We start from the raw sequence: 19423 nt of genomic DNA on the forward strand, positions 1-19423 counted from the left end.
CAACTGATTGGCTGGAAAATGATTTGTTTTATGCTGTAATGATAAAAGTGGGGATGAGGAACAAGTAAAACAGATGGTAAAAGTGTTTAAGAGCAAATGGTAATACCGAAATGATATAAAAGTAGGTGTTAATACTAAGAAATGGTGCTTCATTTTGAGCAAACCTGTGCAAAAAGACTCTAGTTTTGTGGTCATCATTAGACGTTGAATTAAAATGCTACCACTGTCACAGTTGGACTTGAATCTGTCTGATTATTTGTGAAGACACAGTAGATTTGTAATGGATATTTGTGCACACACTTTCTCAGAAATGGGAACAATTAAATCAAGAAAGGGAAGAACCTGATGGACCAGGTGAAGATGAGAAGGATGGAAATTGAAAGCTTTAAATTTCTTTTTTTTGCAATCCTAGCAGGAAGCAGCATTGGTGTTCAGCCTTTAGTATAACAAGGAAAGCAGTGCGAACAGGTTGGAGTGGGACTAGAATAAAGACCCAATTACCCTATTTCTGCTCATCTCTTGTAGACAATGTGGTTACCTATACATCTTTGCGATTTTTGAGAAGATTTTGTAGCAGGTTGATAGGTAGTAAGTTTGCTCATTGAGCTGGTAGGTATGTTCTCAGATGTTGAGTCATCATGCTAGGTAACATCAGTGAGCCTCCGAGGAAGCACTGGTGTTCTGTCCCGCTTGCTATTTGTCTTGGTCTGTTAAGGTGGGTGATGTCATTTCTGGTTCTTTTTCTTAGAGGTTGGTAAGTGAGATCCAAATTAATGTGTTTATTGATAGAGCTCTGGTTTGAATGCCAGACCTACAGGAATTCTTGTGCTTATCTCTTGTTTAACCTGACCGAGAATGGATGTGTTGTCCCAGTCGAAGTGGTGTCCTCCTTCATCTGTGTGTAAGGATAACTAACTGATAACTGGTCATGCCTTTTGGTGGTTAGTCTCCTGCCTGTCTGTCCAATGTAGTGTTTGTTGCAGTCCTTGCAGGGTATTTTGTAAATGACATTCATTTTGCTGGTTGTTGCTACAGGATCCTTCAGGTTCATCAGCTGTTTAATGTTTTGGTAGGTTTGTGGGCTAGCATGATGCCAAAGGGTTGGAGTACTCTGGTAGTCATCAATGTCTTTATGGTAGTGTGGCTAGAGCTGTTTTAAGAATTGACAGACTGGTTTGTTTGTTTATCAGGTACCTGTTCTTGAATACACTGTATAGGTATTTTCTACTCCTAGTTCCTGGGTGCTGCAGTGTGATATAGCCTGTTTTTAAATGTCCTGATGCAGCTCCGTTTGTGGGTGTTGGGATGATTGCTCCTGTAGTTAACTATCTGGTCTGTTGCTTTCCTGTAGAGGGTGGCCTGCAGTTCTCCATTGACTGTTCATTCCACTGTCATCTAGGAAGGGGAGTTTGTTGTTGTTCTCTTCCTTTTTTGAAATTTTTGTCAGTAAAGGATGGTGTTGATGATACTGTAGGTTTCCTCTGTTTTGTGATGACAAAGGTGTCATCCACATAGTGGACCCAAAGCTTGGGTTGGATCATGGGAGGACTTTTGTTCAGGTCTCTGCATTACTGCTTCTGCTAAGAATCCTGATACTGGTGATTCCATGGATGTCCTGTTGATTTCTTTGTAGGCCTTGTTGAAGGTGAAGTGGGAAGTGAGGCACAAATCTACGAGTTTGATGCTGTCCTTGCTGATAGTTGGTGCTGTCTGGTGTTCTGTCTCCTTGGTTTGTCTAGTAGTGAGGTCAGTGTTTCTTTGGCCAGGCTGATGTTAATTTGAAGTGAATAAAGCTGTTATGTCAAAGGAGACCACTACATTGTCCTCTTCTATCTTGGTGCCTTTGGTGTTCAGGAATTCTTGGATGGATGTCATGAGTCTTCTAGGTATTTTCAGTATACAGAAGTTCTTTTGCTGGTCTGTATGTTGGTATGCCAGGGAGTGAGACTATGGGTCTATGGGGCCCCCCTGGTTTATGTACCTTGGGTAATCTGTAGAAGTGGGGTGTGTTGGATCTATCAGGTTTCATTCTTTGAAGATCTGTCTTGTTAATTTTGCCTGACTTATGGAGTTTCTTCAGTTGTGCTGTGAGACGGTTTTCTAGCTGTGGAGTCTGGTCTATAGCCACCTGTTAGTAGATGTCAGTTTCTGAGCAGTGATGTCACCTTTTCAATGTATTATGTTCTGTTTAGGATGATGGTCATGCACTCTGTGCAGGTATGATTACAATATTTGTCTTTCCTGAGTTCTAGGGCTTGCCTGTGTATTGAAGGGGTGTTCTCCTCTTCCTGCCTAGTGTTGGTGCTACTGTCTGTCAGGTGGTCTGCTGGGTTTCTCCCATGCTTCTGTAGCCTTTCAGGGTTAATTCCAATGCTGCTTGAAAGTAACTTTATTTTTCTGCTTGTCTCTGTGGTTGTAGTTCATCCCTCCTTACTGGGATGGCTTTTTCCATGTCTGTTAGTGGTTGATCCAACAGGTTCTTAATCCAGGCTTTTGAATTGTCTGTGTTCTTTTGTGAGCTTGTCCAGGTTTTCTTGTAGGGATAGTGTTTTTTTTTCTTTTTCTTGGTCTGTTGTTTGATGCTGATGGCTTGTTCGAATGTGCTTGTCCATTCCTGGTCAGTTGCATTGGTATACAAAATGTTTTGGTGCACAATTTTCTGTTGTATTTGTGGCATTGGTTGTGGGTATTATTGATCATTTCTTGCAGTATTCTATGGCTGTTCTGTTATGATTCTTCTGTCTTGTGGGGTATTGAGGTGTTTGTACTTGACACGTTTTGGTAATACCTGTTTCCCAAGGCATTCATCTAGGAAATAGTTGTTTGTGGGTGGTGCTTAGTTGGATGGTGTTGGTTTCCCATCTTCAGGTGAGTTTGTGTTATGCATCCATAGATGTTAGCAATTTTTGAGAAGGTCTGTGGTTCACATATTAGGTAATCAGTGAGTCTCCGGTGAAGCACTGGTATTTTGTTCGTTTGTCTTAGTCTGTTAAGGTGGGTGATAGCAATTCCCGTTCTTTTCCTTAGAGGCTGGTAAATGGCATAAAATTCACCAAAGAGGAAGAGAACAACAACAACAACAACAGACTCCCCTTCCTAGTAGACACAGTGGAAAGAACAGTCAATGGAGAACTGCAAACCAGTGTCCACAGGAAAGCAACACAGACTCAACTACAGGAGCAATCATCCCAACACCCACAAACAGAGCTGCATCAGGACATGATTTAAATGGGCCACACCACAGCATCCAGGATCTACGAGCAGCAGAAGAAAACTCCTACACAGCATACTCAAACTCTAGCCACATTACCATACATCAAAGACATCTCTGAAATGACTACCAGACTACTCCAACCCTTTGGCATCATGATAGCCCACAAACCTATCAACACACTGAAACAGCTACTGATGAACCGAAAGGACTCTGCAGCAACAACTGACAAAATGAATGTCATTTACAAGATATTCTACAAGAACTGTCACAAACGCTACATTGGAAAGACAGGCAGCAAATCTCCACCAGGGTAAACCAACACCGATTAGCTACCAAAAGGCATAACCAGCTATCACTGGTATCCTTTCATATAGATGAAGGACACCACTTCCACTGGGATAACACATCCATTTCTGACAGTCTAAACAAGACAAGCATAGGAATTCCTAGAGGCTTGGCATTCAAACCAGAATTCCATCAACAAACACATCGATTTGGGCCCCACTTACCAACCTACAGAACTGGCTTTCTGAGAAATTACCCAGTTAAAGAGACCACACAAGCGCAGATTGGGTGAAATTGACAAACTGTTATTACAAGTGATATGGCTGTAAGAGAAATTTACTAGACCGACAGAACTGAATGGTCTGTGCAAGTATACCATGGGTTCTCTTCCTCAAGCAGTGGGCACAGGCAGTTTTATGCAGGTAATGTGTGAATTATAGTACAATCAAGAGTAAAACATAATGGGAGGATAATCAGCTGTCCGGTAGCACAATCAGTCCATAATTGAGTTAGAAGATTCCGTTCGTCTGTGAGAGGTGCTAATCTTTCTCATTCTGGCATCAATGGATTTCCATTGCGGTTAGTCTACAAGCAAGGTACCTTGGTGCCTTTCAGTGCTTTGTAGAGTTCCAGTATGAGGAGCAAGGCTGCCCTTAGGGGTTCAGGAACAGTTGTGCTTGCTGAGTGCTAGGAAGTGTATTGTCAGGCTGTCTTGGTAAGTGTATTCCCCAGTCTGGAAGTGGCTTGCCTCATCTCCTGTTTGCTGCCTAGTGTCTTAGTTAAGCTGTTTGGTCAAGGCTGAGGCACTCTGGGTAGTTTCAGTTGTGGCTTAGGCAGACATAAGGAATGATGTCCTTTGTGGTCATGCTGTGGGTGGACAGGGAAGTGGATTTGCTCCCACAGTGGCTCAAAAGTAGAAGACAGGGTGGTGGTGGAGGGTTGTTTTTCAGACTGGAGGCCTGTGACCAGTGGAATGCCACCATGATCAGTGCTATGTCCACCTTCTTCATCATTTATGCTCACATCCAAATCATTTATATAAGATGTATACAAAGGAACCTCGATTATCCGAATGCCAATTATTCAAAAATTGGATTATCCGAAGGAGATCTTGAGGTCCCAATAGAAACATTACATCAAAGACATGTTTCTAACAGTGATCGCATCATTTGTTTAGTGATTAAACAGGCACCGTCTCCAAATGACTGACCTCCCGCCCTCTCTCTCCCCCTCACACTTTCCCTGGAGTTCTCCAGAGGGGTGTACCCTAAACCCACCCTTCCACCAGATAATCTTACCGTTGTCCTGCACAGGGCAAACATGGAACCTGTCAAAAAGTTGCAGTAAACAGTTGTTTGTGTGTGTGCGTGTGCTATTTGGAGACTTACTCCACAAAGGCAGCAGCAGTCTTGCTGTTGGTGTCCAGTCTGGCTGTCCCAGAAAGGGGGTGGGAGTGGGGATCAAGGTTGGACGGGATTGGGGGGTGGTGTTGGTCGGGGTTGGGTGGGCACTGTTGGACGGGGGCACGGTTGGGGGGGGCAGGGTCTTGAGCGCTGTGTGCTGCTGCAGTCTCCTGAACGGGGAGCAGACTTTTAAAACTCTGAGCCCCAGAGGAAAGGCATTTCATTGATTAACCGAATAATCATTTATCCGAACGAAATAGTGCCCGCCCATCTCGTTCGGATAATCGAAGTTCCCCTGTAGTTAGTAAGATTGCAGATGGCTTGTGGAAGCTTTGGAGAGGGTGCAGAGAAGATTTACCAGGATGTTGCCTGGAATGGAGAATAGGTCGTACGAGGATAGGTTGAGTGCGCTTGGCCTTTTGTCATTGGAACGGCGAAGGATGAGGGGTGACTTGATAGAGGTTTATAAGATGATCAGAGGAATAGATAGAGTAGACAGTCAGAAACTTTTTCCCCGGGTACAACAGAGTGTTACAAGGGGACATAAATATAAGGTGATGGGTGGAAGGTATAGGGGAGATGTCAGGGGTGGGTTTTTTACCCAGAGAGTGTGGGGGCATGGAATGCGCTGCCTGTGGGAGTGGTAGAGTCAGAATCTTTGGTGACCTTTAAGCAGCAATTGGATAGGTACATGGATGGGTGCTTAAGCTAGGACAAATGTTCGGCACAACATCGTGGGCCGAAGGGCCTGTTCTGTGCTGTATTGTTCTATGTTCTATGTTCTATGATACCAAAATTGGAGGTGTAGTGGACAGTGAAGAAGGTTACCTCAGATTACAATGGGATCTTGATCAGATGGGCCAATGGGCTGAGTGGCAGATGGAGTTTAATTTAGATAAATGCGAGGAGCTACATTTGGGAAAGCAAATCTTAGCAGGACTTATACACTTCATGGTAAGGTCCAAGGGACTGTTACTGAATAGAGACCTTGGAGTGCAGGTTCATAGCTCCTTGAAAGTGGAGTCGCAGGTAGTTAGGATAGTGAAGAAGGCGTTTGGTATGCTTTCCTTTATTGGTCAAAATATTGAGTACAGGTGTTGCGAGGTCATGTTGTTTTTGTACAGGATATTGGTTAAGCCATTTTTGGAATATTGCGCGCAATTCTGGTCTCCTTCCTATTGGAAAGATGTGAAACTTGAAAGGGTTCAGAAAAGATTTACAAGGATGTTGCCAGAGATGGAGGATTTGAGTTAGAGGGAGAGGTTGAACAGGCTGGGGCTGTTTTCCCTGGAGCGTCGGAGGCTGTGGGGTGATTTTATAGAGGTTTATAAAATCATGAGGGGCATGGATAGGATAAATAGACAAGGTCTCTTCCTTGGGGTGGGGGAGTCCAGAACAAGAGGGCGTAGGATGTAGGTTGAGATGAAAGGTTCATTTTCAGACATTTTGTCACCATACTAAGTAACATCTTCAGTGAGACTCCGGATGAAACATTGCTGATGATTCCTGCTTCCTACTTATATGTTTGGGTTTATTTGGGTTGGTGATATCATTTCCTGTGGAGATGTCATTTTCTGTTCTTTTTCTCAGGGAGTGGTAAATCGGGTCCAAGTCAACGTGTTTGTTGATGAGTTCTGATTGGAATGCTATGCATCTAGGAATTCTCGTGCATGTCTCTATTTGGCTTGCCCTAGGATGGATGTGTTGTACCAGTTGAAGTGGTGTCCTTCCTCATCTATATGTAAGGATATTAGTGAGAGAGGGTATTGTCGTTTTGTGGCTAGTTGATGTTCATGTATCCTGGTGACTAGTTTTCTACCTCTTTGCCCAATGTAGTGTTTGTTACAGTCCTTGCACGATATTTTGTAATTGACATTAGTTTTGCTTGTTGTCTATGTGGGGTCTTTCAGATTTCTCAGCAACAAACCCAAACAAGCAGACAAAACACATCCAGAAACCCTAGCCACTCTCCCCTACATCAAAGACATCTCTGAAATGACTGCCGGACTACTCAGACCCCTTGGCACATGGTAGCCCACAAACCCACCAACACACTAAAACAACTGCTAATGAACTTGAAAGACCCTATACAGACAATAAGCAAAACTAATGTCATTTACAAAATTCAACAAACACATTGACTTGGACGCAATTTACCACCCCGAGAAAAAGAACAAGAATTGACATCATCACAAGAAATGACATCACCAACCCAAAGAAACCCAAACACATAAAAAAGAAAGCAGGAATCATCAGCAATGCTTTGTCCAGACGCTCACTGAAGATGTTACCCAGTATGGTGATGAAACGTCTGAAAATGACCCTTCCAGCTCAGCAAGCAAACCAACATTCAGAACCTCAACCTGAGCTACAAATCTTCTCAAAATTCGATAGATGGCATAAGTTTAGTGTGACAGGGAAAAGATAGAGACCTAACGCAGAGGGTGGTATGTGTATGGAAAGACCTGCCAGAGGAAGTGGTGGAGGCGAGTAAAATTGCGACATTTGAAAGGCATCTGATTGGGTATATGAATAGGATGGGTTTGGAGAGATATGGGCTGGGTGTTGGCAGGTGGGACTAGATTGGGTTGGGATATCTGCTCGGCATGGACGGGTTGGACCGAAGGGTCTATTTCCGTGCTATACATATCTATGACTCTCTGACTCTAAGTACCTTACAGATTTCAGGATCACACCAAATTTAATAATTTCAGAACATAAATGTTTCCTTCTGTGTCTATTATTTACACCGTCATCCTCAAATCCTATTATAAAATTTTCAACTACCCAGTGCCGATTATCACCTATCTATCTTCTCTTATTCCCTGGTCTATTATCAGCAAATCCCTTTGCCTACCTTATTTTCTCTCCTTCTCTGGGCTCTGACTCCACCTATCCACTTCTTTATCCTCCTCACTCATGTCATCAGCGTAAATACTCGCTGCTTTAAGGTCTGAAGAAGGGTTACATGAGTCAAAATATTTACCGTTTTCTCTCCATGGATGCTGCCAGGTCTGCTCAATTTTTCCAGCAATTTATTTGTTTGTTGTGAAAGTAAGAATGCTATGTTTCAGTTTTTCCTGAAGAAGGGCTTATGCCCGAAACGTCGATTCTCCTGTTCCCTGGATGCTGCCTGACCTGCTGCGCTTTTCCAGCAACACATTTTCAGCTCTGATCTCCAGCATCTGCAGACCTCACTTTCTCCTCATGTTTCAGTTAGTGCAAAGTGTTGCTGAGACAATATCCCATACACAGCGTGCTGTTTTGGTCAGGTTTTTTTAAAGGGTCTGAATGAGTTGGTGGTGGTTCAGAGGAGGTTTACTCGATCGATACCTGGATTAAGTAAATTATCTTATAACGAATAATTGGACAGGCTGCTTGTTTTCACTGAAGTTTATAAGAATGAGCGGTAACTTGATTCAGAATGGTCTTGAGAAGGTGGACCTATAAGGTGGATGAGTCCCACAACTAGGGGAGTCTCTTTAAAATTACATGTTGTCTTTTTAGAACAGATAGGGGAATTCTTTATTTACAGAAATCTGTCTTTGGAACTGTGCATTAGAAAACACTGGAAGTGGAGGGTGGAGGAGAGATTCTTGAGAGGCAAGGCAATTAAAGGTTATTGGAAATAAATTGAATGTGGAATTCAGAACATGCTGTATTATTCTATGACTCTATGAACAGATCAACCATAATGTTATTGATTGACAGAGTATACTTAAAGGGCTAAATGACCTAATATTTATGTTTATAGAATCACCCTCGTCAGCGTTTGATAAAGTTAAGGTTAGATCTGAGAGAATAAAATACAGCAAGTTCAGAGGGAAACAGGTTGGAGTGGATGAGAGAAATATAGAAATTAAAGCGGCCGACGTCATGTAGTAGTTCTTAGAAATCATGGATGTATAGAGTATTCTGAAATATCCCATAAATGTCTGCCTCATTTCTATATCCATATACCCCCTAAATCCAGTATCCCTTAGCAAGGACCAAGATGGCAACAGAGTGGGATGCACCCTAGAGCTCATGCACCATTTATTTCTTGGTTCCTTCTCTTTTTTTTCTTTCTCTCTTTGTTTCTTCCCAGTCTCAGCGCAGACCCGGTGAGGCAGCCGTGGCGGTGTCTTGGCCCAGTCACCCAGAAGCTTGTTGCGGTGTCTCGGCCTGGTATCTTGGCAGCTTATGGCGGGTCATAGACTGGTCTCTTGGCAACTCATGATGGTGTCCTGGCATGGTCTCTCAGCAGCTCATGACAGTGTTTTGGCCTGGCATCTTGGTGGCTTGCTCTTTAAGCCTTAGTTTTTAAAATTTTTCCACATATTCTGTGAAGGTAATGCTTAATCTTTTAACTCTGTTTCTCTTATTAATTTATACCTCCTAAGTGTTTTGTACCTAAGATGGCACTCTGTGTAGCAACATTATACACTTTTCACTGTACCCTGTACTTAAGTACTTGAGTATATGTGACAATAAAATTTAAATTTAAATCCAAGTATTCCAGCTAGCCTAGCTTTCATTTCCCTATACCTACGCTTATTTAAATTTGCAATGCTAGTCTTGGACACATTCTTCTTCCTTTCAGATTGGAGGTAGAATTTAATCCTATTGTGGTCACTGCTACTTTTTTTATTCTGAAGTTATTAAATAATCCTGTCAATACAATACAAAATCTAGTGTAATCTGCTCTGTGGTTGGTTCCAGAACATGCTGTTCTAAGAAACTATCTCAAAAGCATTCTATGAATTTCTCATCCAGGCTACCATATCCAATCTTACATTTTCATTTTATATGTGAATTAAAATCATCCATGATGAATGCAGCTCTTTCATCACAGACACCAGTATTTATGTTTGTATACTTCATCCTACATTGTTGTTACAGTTAGGGGACCTGTCAAAACTCTCACGATTGATTTCTTTCTCCTACTAATCCTTATCTCCATTCTAAATGCTGATCTCTTGGACCAAGGGCATCTCTAAGTACCAATTTCATCCTTGATGGCTCAAGTTGGTAAGGTGATCGTAGCAGCAAGTTTAAGTCAGTACTTGTCCTTATTAAAAGTCAGTTTAGTCTGTGAAAGGCTGAAGGTATGATATTCATATGTTGGATATTAGATATTGATGGCCCATAATAAATATAGGTACGATTATAACAACTGTGGTGGATACATCTCCACTGTTACATATAGTATAAGATCTCCTATGACATTATTGCAAAGGCAAGTTCTGAAAAATGGATGTAAATAATCTGGATTCTGGAGTCTAATGATAAAGATGAAACCAATATCGATTGTCAGAAAAACCCATCTAGTTCTCCAATATCCTTTAGGGAAGGAAACTCCATCCTTATCTGGTCTGGCCTATGTGTAACTCCAGACCCACAGCAATGTAATTGACACTTAACAACCCACTGGGCAATTAGGGAAAGGTAATAAATACTGGCCTGGCAGGTGACACCCACATCTCATGAATGAATAGTTATGTATTCATAGTACAAAACATGTAAATTGGAGTATAGTCTATGCCAGTTAAGTCAATGTAGATTAACACTTGGTTTTTATGCCATAACCAGATTGTGTGTTATCAATCTTCAGGTTATCTTTCTTCTGTTTTTATTTTTATTCACATTCCTGGATAATGTAATTTTTATAATAACAAATCATCATTCAAATCATTAGACATACATTGTATTACTCTGACAGATCATAATGATTCAGTAAACTAAGCTCCAAATACTAACAAGATATAGTGTTTCCAAACTTTCATCTCACCGTGTTGTCAGAGCCTAAATGCTGACATTCAACTGTTGGATCTGCACAATCAAGCTGAACCTGAAATATTTGGATTAATCCCATGCATCACCTTCCATATATTCTATCAAATTGAGGACTGAAAGGCGGTGGCGGTGAAGAACCTACCAAGGACTGGGCTGGAGCCAGGTGAGCGGGAATGTTTCTGGTCGTCTGTGAGTGTGCCTCATAGCCCCAGTCTGAGGCAGTGCTGCAGCCCATCACTTCCAGCGGGAGACAAGCAGTGTCTGGAATGGAAAGGTGTTGGTGTTATAAGACTATGATAATATATATTGCTGAAAAGAGAGGTGCATTGCTCAGGTTTTTCCATTTTTCAGTCATCGGGACAAATTCAAGAATACTAAATTTCAAATGATCACAACAACCTTTCCACCAGTTGTGATCTTGAAATTTGACATTTTGCATTTGTTCTGATGAGTCCAGGGCAAAAGCATTTGACAACGTATCTGTCTTTTAGGCAAGATTCAATATCTGTACTATAAAGGCACTGTGCGATGGCTGCATGTATGGATATGTGAACTAAATATTGATGTTTTGACAAGCGTCTACGTTACAGAAGTGGACGTGCTGGAGGTCTGAAAAAGTATAAACGTAGATGAATCTCTGGGACCTAATCAAGTTTATCCTATGACAGGAAGCTAGGGAAGAAATTGTGGGACCCCTTGCAGAAATATTTGTATCATTTAAGCCATGGGTGGGGTGCTAGAAGACTGGAGGGTGGCTAATGTTTTGCTATTATGTGAGAAAGGCTACAACAAGACTATAAACTATAGACCAATAAATTTGATGTCAGTGATGGATAAGTTGTTGGAGAAGGTTCTGAGCGACAGGATTTATGTGCATTTGGAGAGGCAAGGGCTGATGAGAAAATACACATGGCTCTGTGCATGGGAAATCATATCTCACAAACTTGATGGAGTTTTTTTAGGTTATGATCAAGAAGACAGATGAGGGCAAAGCAGTAGATTTTGTCTACATGGACTTTCGGAAGGTCTTTGACAAGGTTTTGCATGGTAGAATGGTCAGTAAGATTAGACCACATGGGATTCAGGGAGAGTTTGCAAATTGGATAGAAAATTGAGTTGATGGTAGAAGACAGAGTGTGGTGGTGGAGGTTTGTTTATCAGACTGGAGGCTTGTGACCAGCGGTATTTCCCATGGATTGGTGCTAGGTCCACTAATTTTTGTCATTTATATAAATGATTTAGATGTGAATACAGGAGGCATGGTTGCAGATGTTACCAAAATAGATGGTGTAGTGGACAGTGAAGAAGGTTATCTCAGAATACAAAGTGACCTTGACCAGATGGGCCAATGGGCTGCGGAGTGAAAAATGGAATTTAATTTCAATAAGTATGAGGTGTTGCATTTTGGTAAGATGAACAAGGGCAGGAATTACACAATTAATGTTCGGGCCCTGGGAGTACTGTCAAATTGAGAGACCTATGGGTTTAGGTACGTAGTACATTGAAAGTTGTGTCACAGGTAAACGTGGTAGAGAAGGCGTTTGCCTTGCTTGCCTTCATTGCTCAGACCACTGAGTATAGGAGTTGGAACATCATGATGTGGTTATACAGGATGCTCTTGGTCAGATCCACCAACGTCAAGCCGGTGTTCTTCTCTGACCACTGCCTCCTGCTGGCCGACTGTCACCTACAGGACAAGCAGCGGGCTGGTAAGGGAACATGGAAGCTGAACACAAAGCTGTTGACCCCGGGAAACATTGAGGAGCTCAAGAGGGACTACGCAGGTTGGAGAACCGTGAAGCCCCTCTTTGAGTCTCCATCGGACTGGTGGGAAACAGTAAAAGGGAACATCAAGAGGTTCTTCATCCTCAAAGGTGTTCAGGAAGCGAGAGAGAGGCAGGGAAAACTGTCCCAGATCCAGGAAAGTATGCAGAACCTGCTCCTGCTGCAGATGATGGGGGTCGATGTCACGGAGGAGCTCAAGGAGGTGAAGGGCCAGCAAGCCTCGCTCTTTGCCTTGGAGGCCTCTAAGATAATCGTCCGGTCTAGGGTCCGCTCGGTGGAGCAGGACGAGACGTGCTCACGTTTCTTCTTCCAGAAGGTGCATAAAGAGAGCTCCGTGCTCAGCAGCCTGAAGGAAGAAGATGGCACCATAACGTCATCTCAGGCTGACATCATGAGGATCAGTTAATCCTTCTATGCCAGTCTGTATGACACGAAGCCGACCAACAGCGCGGCCTCCCAGTCGTTCCCGTCCCCTATCACGGAGGTCTTAGACGACAGAACACGGGAGAGGCTGGACCAGCCGCTATCTCTGGACGAGCTGACCAAGGCCCTCGAGTCCTTCGAAAAGAATAAAACTCCCGGAAGCGACGGAAGGGGGAGAGGGAGGAACTCAAAAATTGGAGACCAATCTCACTGTTGAATGTGTACTACAAAATTCTGTCAAAGATAATCGCCAACTGGGTCAGGTCTGCTCTGGGGTCGGTGATTCACCCTGACCAAACCTGTGCTGTACCGGGCAGGAAGATTGCTGAGAGTCTCGCACTCCTCAGGGATAAGATCGCCTACGTGCAGGACAGAGGGTTGGACACCTGCCTGATCAGCCTGGACCAGGAGAAAGCCTTTGACAGGATATCACACACGTATATGAGAGATGTTCTCTCCAAAATGGACTTTGGGGAGGGAATCTGCAATTGGATCAGACTGCTCTACACCAACATTGTCAGTGCAGTCTCAGTCAATGGGTGGGAATCAGATAGCTTCCCAGTCAGATCTGGAGTCAGGCAGGGCTGCCCTCTCTCTCCTGCCTTGTTAGTATGCTGCATAGAGCCATTTACCGAGTCCATCAGGAAGGATGCGAGCCTGAGAGGGGTGACTATTCATGGCAGCGGGGGCCTGCAGGTTAAGGCCTGCCTGTACATGGATGACGTCACCATTTTCTGCTCGGATCCGCTGTCCGTGCGCAGACTCATGTGCACGTGTGACCAGTTCGAAAGGGCCTCGGGGGCCAAGGTAAACCGAGGCAAGAGCGAGGCCATGCCTTTCGGGAACTGGGCCGACCAATCCTCGATCCCCTTCACCGTCAGGACCGACCACCTGAAGGTGCTGTGTACTTGGTTCGGGGGGGGCTGGGGCGTGCGCCAAGTCTTGGGAGGAGTGTATCAGCAAAGTGAGGCAGAAACTGGGCAGATGGGTCGCTCTCCATCGCAGGAAAAAACCTGGTCATCAGGTGTGAGGCACTGTCATTGCTATTATAGGTGGTACAGGTCTGGCCTATTCCCAGAACTTGTGCCGCTGCAGTCACCCGGGCCATCTGCCAGTTTATATGGAGGTCAAAGATGGACCGGGTCCAAAGGGACTCGCTGTACAAAGATCTGAGCAACGGGGGGGAAAAATACACCCAATGCCACCCTCACCCTGATGGCCACCTTTGTGTGTGGCTGCATCAAGCTGTGTGTGGATCCGCGGTACGCAAACACCAAGTGTCACTACATACTGAGGTTCTACCTGTTCCTGGTATTGTGAAGGATGGGCCTGGCCTCGCTGCCGTGGAACGCTCCGAGTAGTTGGACCGTTCGGTATCACCTGTCCTTCATGGAGAAGTTTATGAAGAAAAACACCTTTGACCATAAGTCCATCAGGGCGTGGTCAGCACGTAGTGTCCTCAAGACCCTTCGGGAAAAGGAGGGGGCGGAACCTATCGAGCGGTTCCCTGAGCAGACTGTCAAAGCCATTTGGCAGAATGGCTCATCGCCAGAACTTTCCAACAAGCACCAAGACATGGCTTGGCTGGTGGTGAGAAGGGCTCTGCCTGTGAGATCCTTTATGCACGCCCGGACTCTCAGCCGCACCACACGCTGCCCTCGAAGCGGCTGCGGGGGGGATGAGACTGTCACACACCTCCTTCTGGAATGTGCCTATACAGAGGAAGTCTGGAGAGGAATGCACTGGTGTTTGTCGAGGTTCGTCCCGAGCAGCGCCGTGACCCGGGACTCCGTGCTCTACGGCCTGTTCCCCGGGACGCACACCGAGACGAACATCAACTGTGCCTGGAGGATCATCAACTCGGTGAAGGACGCTCTCTGGGCGGTCCGAAACCTATTGATCTTCCAGCTGAAGGAGTTGACCCCGACTGAGTGTTGCAGACTGGCACATTCCAAGGTCCAGGACTACGTGTTGAGGGACGCGCTGAAGCTTGGGGCAGCTGCTGCCAAGGCACGGTGGGGACAGACCACCGTGTAACGTCTGCCTGCCTAAAGAAGAACAGGGGGCCCGCGCAGTCATTTGGGCTCTGCTGACGCCTCAGCGAAAAATGTAATCATACAGACCTATAAATAGGAATGATTACTCTGTTTCGGTATGCAAGGAAATGGAATGTTTACATATGTATGGCATGTCCAACTGTACAGACCATCAAATTATTTTATGAATAAAGTATATTTTTGAAATAAAAAAAATTATACAGGATGTTGTTGAGGCTACTTTTGAAGAACTATGTGCAGTTCTGGTCATGCTGATGTAGGAGGATATTATTAAATTGAAGAAGGTGCAGAAAAGATTTACAAGGATGTTACTGAGACTGGAGGGTTTGAGTTGGAAGCTGAGACTGGATAACCTGGGACTTCTTACACTGGAGCGTAAGAGGTGGAGGGGTGACAATAGACAATAGGTGCAGGAGTAGGCCATTCAGCCCTTCGAGCCTGCACCGCCATTCAATATAATCATGGCTGATCATTCCTAATCAGTATCCTGTTCCTGCCTTATCTCCATAACCCTTGATGCCACTATCTTTGAGAGCTCTCCAACTCCTTCTTAAATGAATCCAGAGAGTGGGCCTCCACTGCCCTCTGGGGCAGAGCATTCCACACAGCCACCACTCTCTGGGTGAAGAAGTTTCTCCTGTGCTCTGTCCTAAATGGTCTACCCCGTATTTTTAAGCTGTGTCCTCTGGTTCGGCACTCACCCATCAGTGGAAATATGTTTCCTACTGCCAGAGTGTCCAATCCTTTCATAATCGTATACGTCTCAATCAGATCCCCTCTCAATCTTCAAAACTCAAGGGTATACAAGCCCAGTCGCTTCAGTCTTTCAGTGTAAGGTAATCCTGCCATTCCAGGAATTGACCTCGTGAACCTACGCTGCACTCCCTCAATAGCCAGAATGTCTTTTCTCAAATTTGGAGAACAGAACTGCACACAGTACTCCAGGTGTGGTCTCACCAGGGCCCTGTACAGCTGCAGAAGCACCTCTTTGCTTCTATACTCAATTCCTCTTGTTATGAAGGCCAGCATGCTATTAGCCTTCTTCACTACCTGCTGTACCTGCATGCTTGCCTTCATTGACTGGTGTACAAGAACACCCAGATCTCTCTGTACTGCCCCTTTACATAAATTGATTCCATTGAGGTAGTAGTCTGCCTTCCTGTTCTTGCTACCAAAGTGGATAACCATACATTTATCCACATTAAACTGCATCTGCCATGCATCTGCCCACTCACCTAACTTGTCCAGGTCACCCTGTAATCTCCTAACATCCTCATCACTTTTCACCCTGCCACCCAGCTTTGTATCATCAGCAAATTTGCTAATGTTATTGCTGATACAATCTTCTATATCATTAACATATATTGTAAAAAGCTGTGGTCCCAGCACGGATCCCTGCGGTACCCCACTGGTCACTGCCTGCCATTCCGAAATGGAGCCGTTTATCACTACCCTTTGTTTCCTATTAGCCAACCAATTTTCAATCCAATCTAGTACTATGCCCCCAATACCATGCACCCTAATTTTACTCACTAACCTCCTGTGTGGGACTTTATCAAAAGCTTTCTGAAAGTCCAGGTACACTACATCTCCTGGATTTCCCTCGTCCAACTTCATAGTTACATCCTCAAAAAATTCAAGAAGATTAGTCAAGCATGATTTCCCCTTCATAAATCCATGCTGACTCTGTCCTATCCTGTTACTATCCTTATAGAGGTTTATAAAATCAGAGGGGCATAGATAAGGATCAAAAGTCATTTGCTAGGGTTGGGGAGTTCAAAATAGACAGCATCATTTTAAAGTGAGAGGAGAACAATTTAAAAGGGACATGAGGGGCAACCTTTTCACATGTGGAAAATTTTTTGTTTGTGGAGCAAGTGGTCGATGCATGTACCATATTTAAAAGACATTTGGACATGTATTTGAATAGAAAATGTTTAGAAGGATATGAGCCAAATGTACTGAAGGATCTGGTCCCATGCGGTATGACTCTTCCTTAACCGTTTAAATTCTGGAGAAAACAGGCCTAATTTGATTCTCCTCATACCTTAACCTCTGAAGTCTTGGAATCGTTCACGTAAACCTACATTGTACACCCTCCATTGCCAATACTATATATCCTTCCGAAAGAGTGGCGGATCTGCTCATAGTGCTGCAAGGGGCATTAATTTCTCCATCCCAATATTCCATCCTTCTAGATATAAGGACCCTGCACGATTTCACATCGAGACCAACACGATAAGTTTGCTCAGTTGTGCTGAATTATCCATCCGTTGTGTTCTCACCCGCAACGGTCAAACCGACATTGGCGGCGTCCGCCAGCTTGACAGAAACCTGCTGCTCCGTCTCCAAGGAAGGCGCCGCTGTCCAATCGCGGCCGAGTTTGGTGAACACGCGGCGACACTGTGGTCGCTATGCTGGCAGCGACCAATCAGGTGCCGCCTTGTTGCCCAGTGCAGCCGAGGACAGGAGGTTTTGACAGCAGTTGGCGGGTGGCGCGAGGTGGTTCGCGGCGGGAATCGGGGGGGCGGCGGCATTTGAAGAGGTTCACAGATCGGTAACCGCACAGACCGTCCGTCCGACCGATTACAGCACATGGCGGATAGGCGGCCCATGGGGCCACCAGCAGGATCGGAGTCGCGGCCTCTTGTTTTGATCCACAGGTGAGCGATGTTTGCTGTCGGTCTTGGCCGTTGCTCTGGCTAATCATGTGATGTAAACAGGAACGGTTTGGTTGGGAAGTATTGGGGTTTGGGGGGGGGAATATAAATTTGAGGGTAGGGACTATGGTTAGGGAGCAATTCAGATGTTGGAAATTCTGTGGTGAATAATTATCTCTTAAATGTCTACAATGGACAAGGCGTAAGTCAGGTCTGTGATTGAATACTCTCCACTTACCTGGATGGTTGCAACTTCAACAACACTCAAGAATCTCGATACCATCCAGGGCAAAGTAATTTATTTCACTAAATATAATTGTATTGTGTATAGTCTTAGACTCCATATCTAAGGAAGGAAATAAGATAATAAGATATAAGAACAGGTTTAGCCCATTTAGCTATTTGATATTGGCTGGTATGTTTCTCAACCCCATTTTCCTGCCTTCTCCCTGTAACCTTGATTGCCTTACCAATCAAGAACCTATCTCTATCTACCTCTGTCTTAAATACGTCCAGTGACTTGGCCTCTAAAGCCTTCAGCATTAAGTTCCAAAGACTAACCACACTCTGGAGAAATATTTCCTTATCTCAGTTCTCATTTTCTCCAAGTCAGGTCTATCCAGGCATCTCAGTATTCTCTAGGTTTTAATCCAATTGCCCCCCCCCGTTCCCAATTGTTCTAAACTTGAAATGCGGATGGAGAGTTGTCATCTACTTGTCATATGATAAGCCCTTCATTCCATGGATCATTCTTGTAAGCGTCCTCTGGATGCCAGAACATCCTTCTTTAGATGCAGGGTCCAAAACAGTTTACAGTATTTTAGATATAGTCTGACCAAAGCCTTATACAACCTCAACAGTATATAGAGTCATAGAGTTGCACAGCATGGAAAGAGACCCTTAGATCCAACTTGTCCATGCTGATCAGATATCCTAAGTTAATCTAGTCCCATTTGCCAGCATTGGCCCATATCTTTCCAACCCCTTCCTATTCAAACTCCCATCCATTGCCTTTAAGTATTGTAATTGTACCAGCCTCCACCCTCTGGAAGCTCATTCTAGACATGCACCATCATCTGTGGAAAAAAATGCTCCTTAGGCCTTTTTAAATCTTTATTAAATCTTACGTTAAACCTATGCCCTCTAGTTTTGGATTCTCCTACTCTGGGGAAAAAGACCTTGGCTATTCATCCGATCCATGCCTCTCATGATTTTATAAACCTCTATAAGGCTACCCCTCAGTCTCTGAAGCACCAGAGAAAATAGCCCCAGCCTATTCAGCCTCTCTCTATAGCTCAAATTCTCCAACCCCACCAATATCCTTGTAAATCTTTTCTGCACCCATCCTAATTTAAAAACATCCTCCTATAGCAAGTTGGCAAGAATTGAACACAGTAATCCAAAAGTGGCCTAACCAATGACTTGTACAGTCGCAACATGACATCCCAACTCCTATACTCAGGACACTGGCCAATGAAGGCAAGCACCAAATGCCTGCTTCACTATCCTGTCAACCTGCAACTCCACCTTTGAGGAACTATGAACCTGCACCCCAGGTCTCACTGCTTGGCAATACTCCCCAGGACCCTGCCATTAAGTGTATGATTCTTGGCCTAATTTGCTTTACCAAAATGCAGCACCTCACACTTACTAAAATTAAACTCCTTCTACCACTCCCCAGTCCATTAGCCTATCTGATCAAGGTCCTGTTGTACTCTGAGATAACCGTCTTAGCTGTCCACGACACCACCAATTTTGGTGTCATCTGGAAACTACTAGCCATTCCTCCTACATTCACATCCAAATCATTTCAATGATGCA

General features: G+C 44.3%; 1 protein-coding gene and 1 long non-coding RNA gene across 4 annotated transcripts in view; one reads left to right on the plus strand and one right to left on the minus strand.

Annotated features, from left to right (window-relative positions):
* Positions 1–17247, minus strand: part of LOC148152231 (uncharacterized) — a 43939-nt gene extending 26692 nt beyond the window's left edge. Inside the window, exons 1-2 of the long non-coding RNA XR_015758342.1 lie at positions 16990–17247; positions 10820–10938 (exon numbers count right to left, since the gene is read on the minus strand). This is a non-coding gene — a long non-coding RNA (uncharacterized LOC148152231). The remainder of the gene's footprint in view (positions 1–10819; positions 10939–16989) is intronic.
* Positions 17248–17449: 202 nt separating this feature from the next.
* Positions 17450–19423, plus strand: part of ccdc142 (coiled-coil domain containing 142) — a 157331-nt gene continuing 155357 nt past the window's right edge. For all 3 annotated transcript variants that reach the window (XM_043709356.2, XM_087991078.1, XM_087991067.1), the window contains exon 1: positions 17450–17605. The gene's annotated coding sequence lies outside the window, so the exon portion shown is untranslated. The remainder of the gene's footprint in view (positions 17606–19423) is intronic.

The sequence above is a fragment of the Chiloscyllium plagiosum genome, unplaced genomic scaffold, assembly GCF_037043375.1.
Source record: "Chiloscyllium plagiosum isolate Xiang-an unplaced genomic scaffold, Cpla_swu_hap1 HiC_scaffold_1, whole genome shotgun sequence".
Lineage (NCBI taxonomy): Eukaryota > Metazoa > Chordata > Chondrichthyes > Orectolobiformes > Hemiscylliidae > Chiloscyllium > Chiloscyllium plagiosum.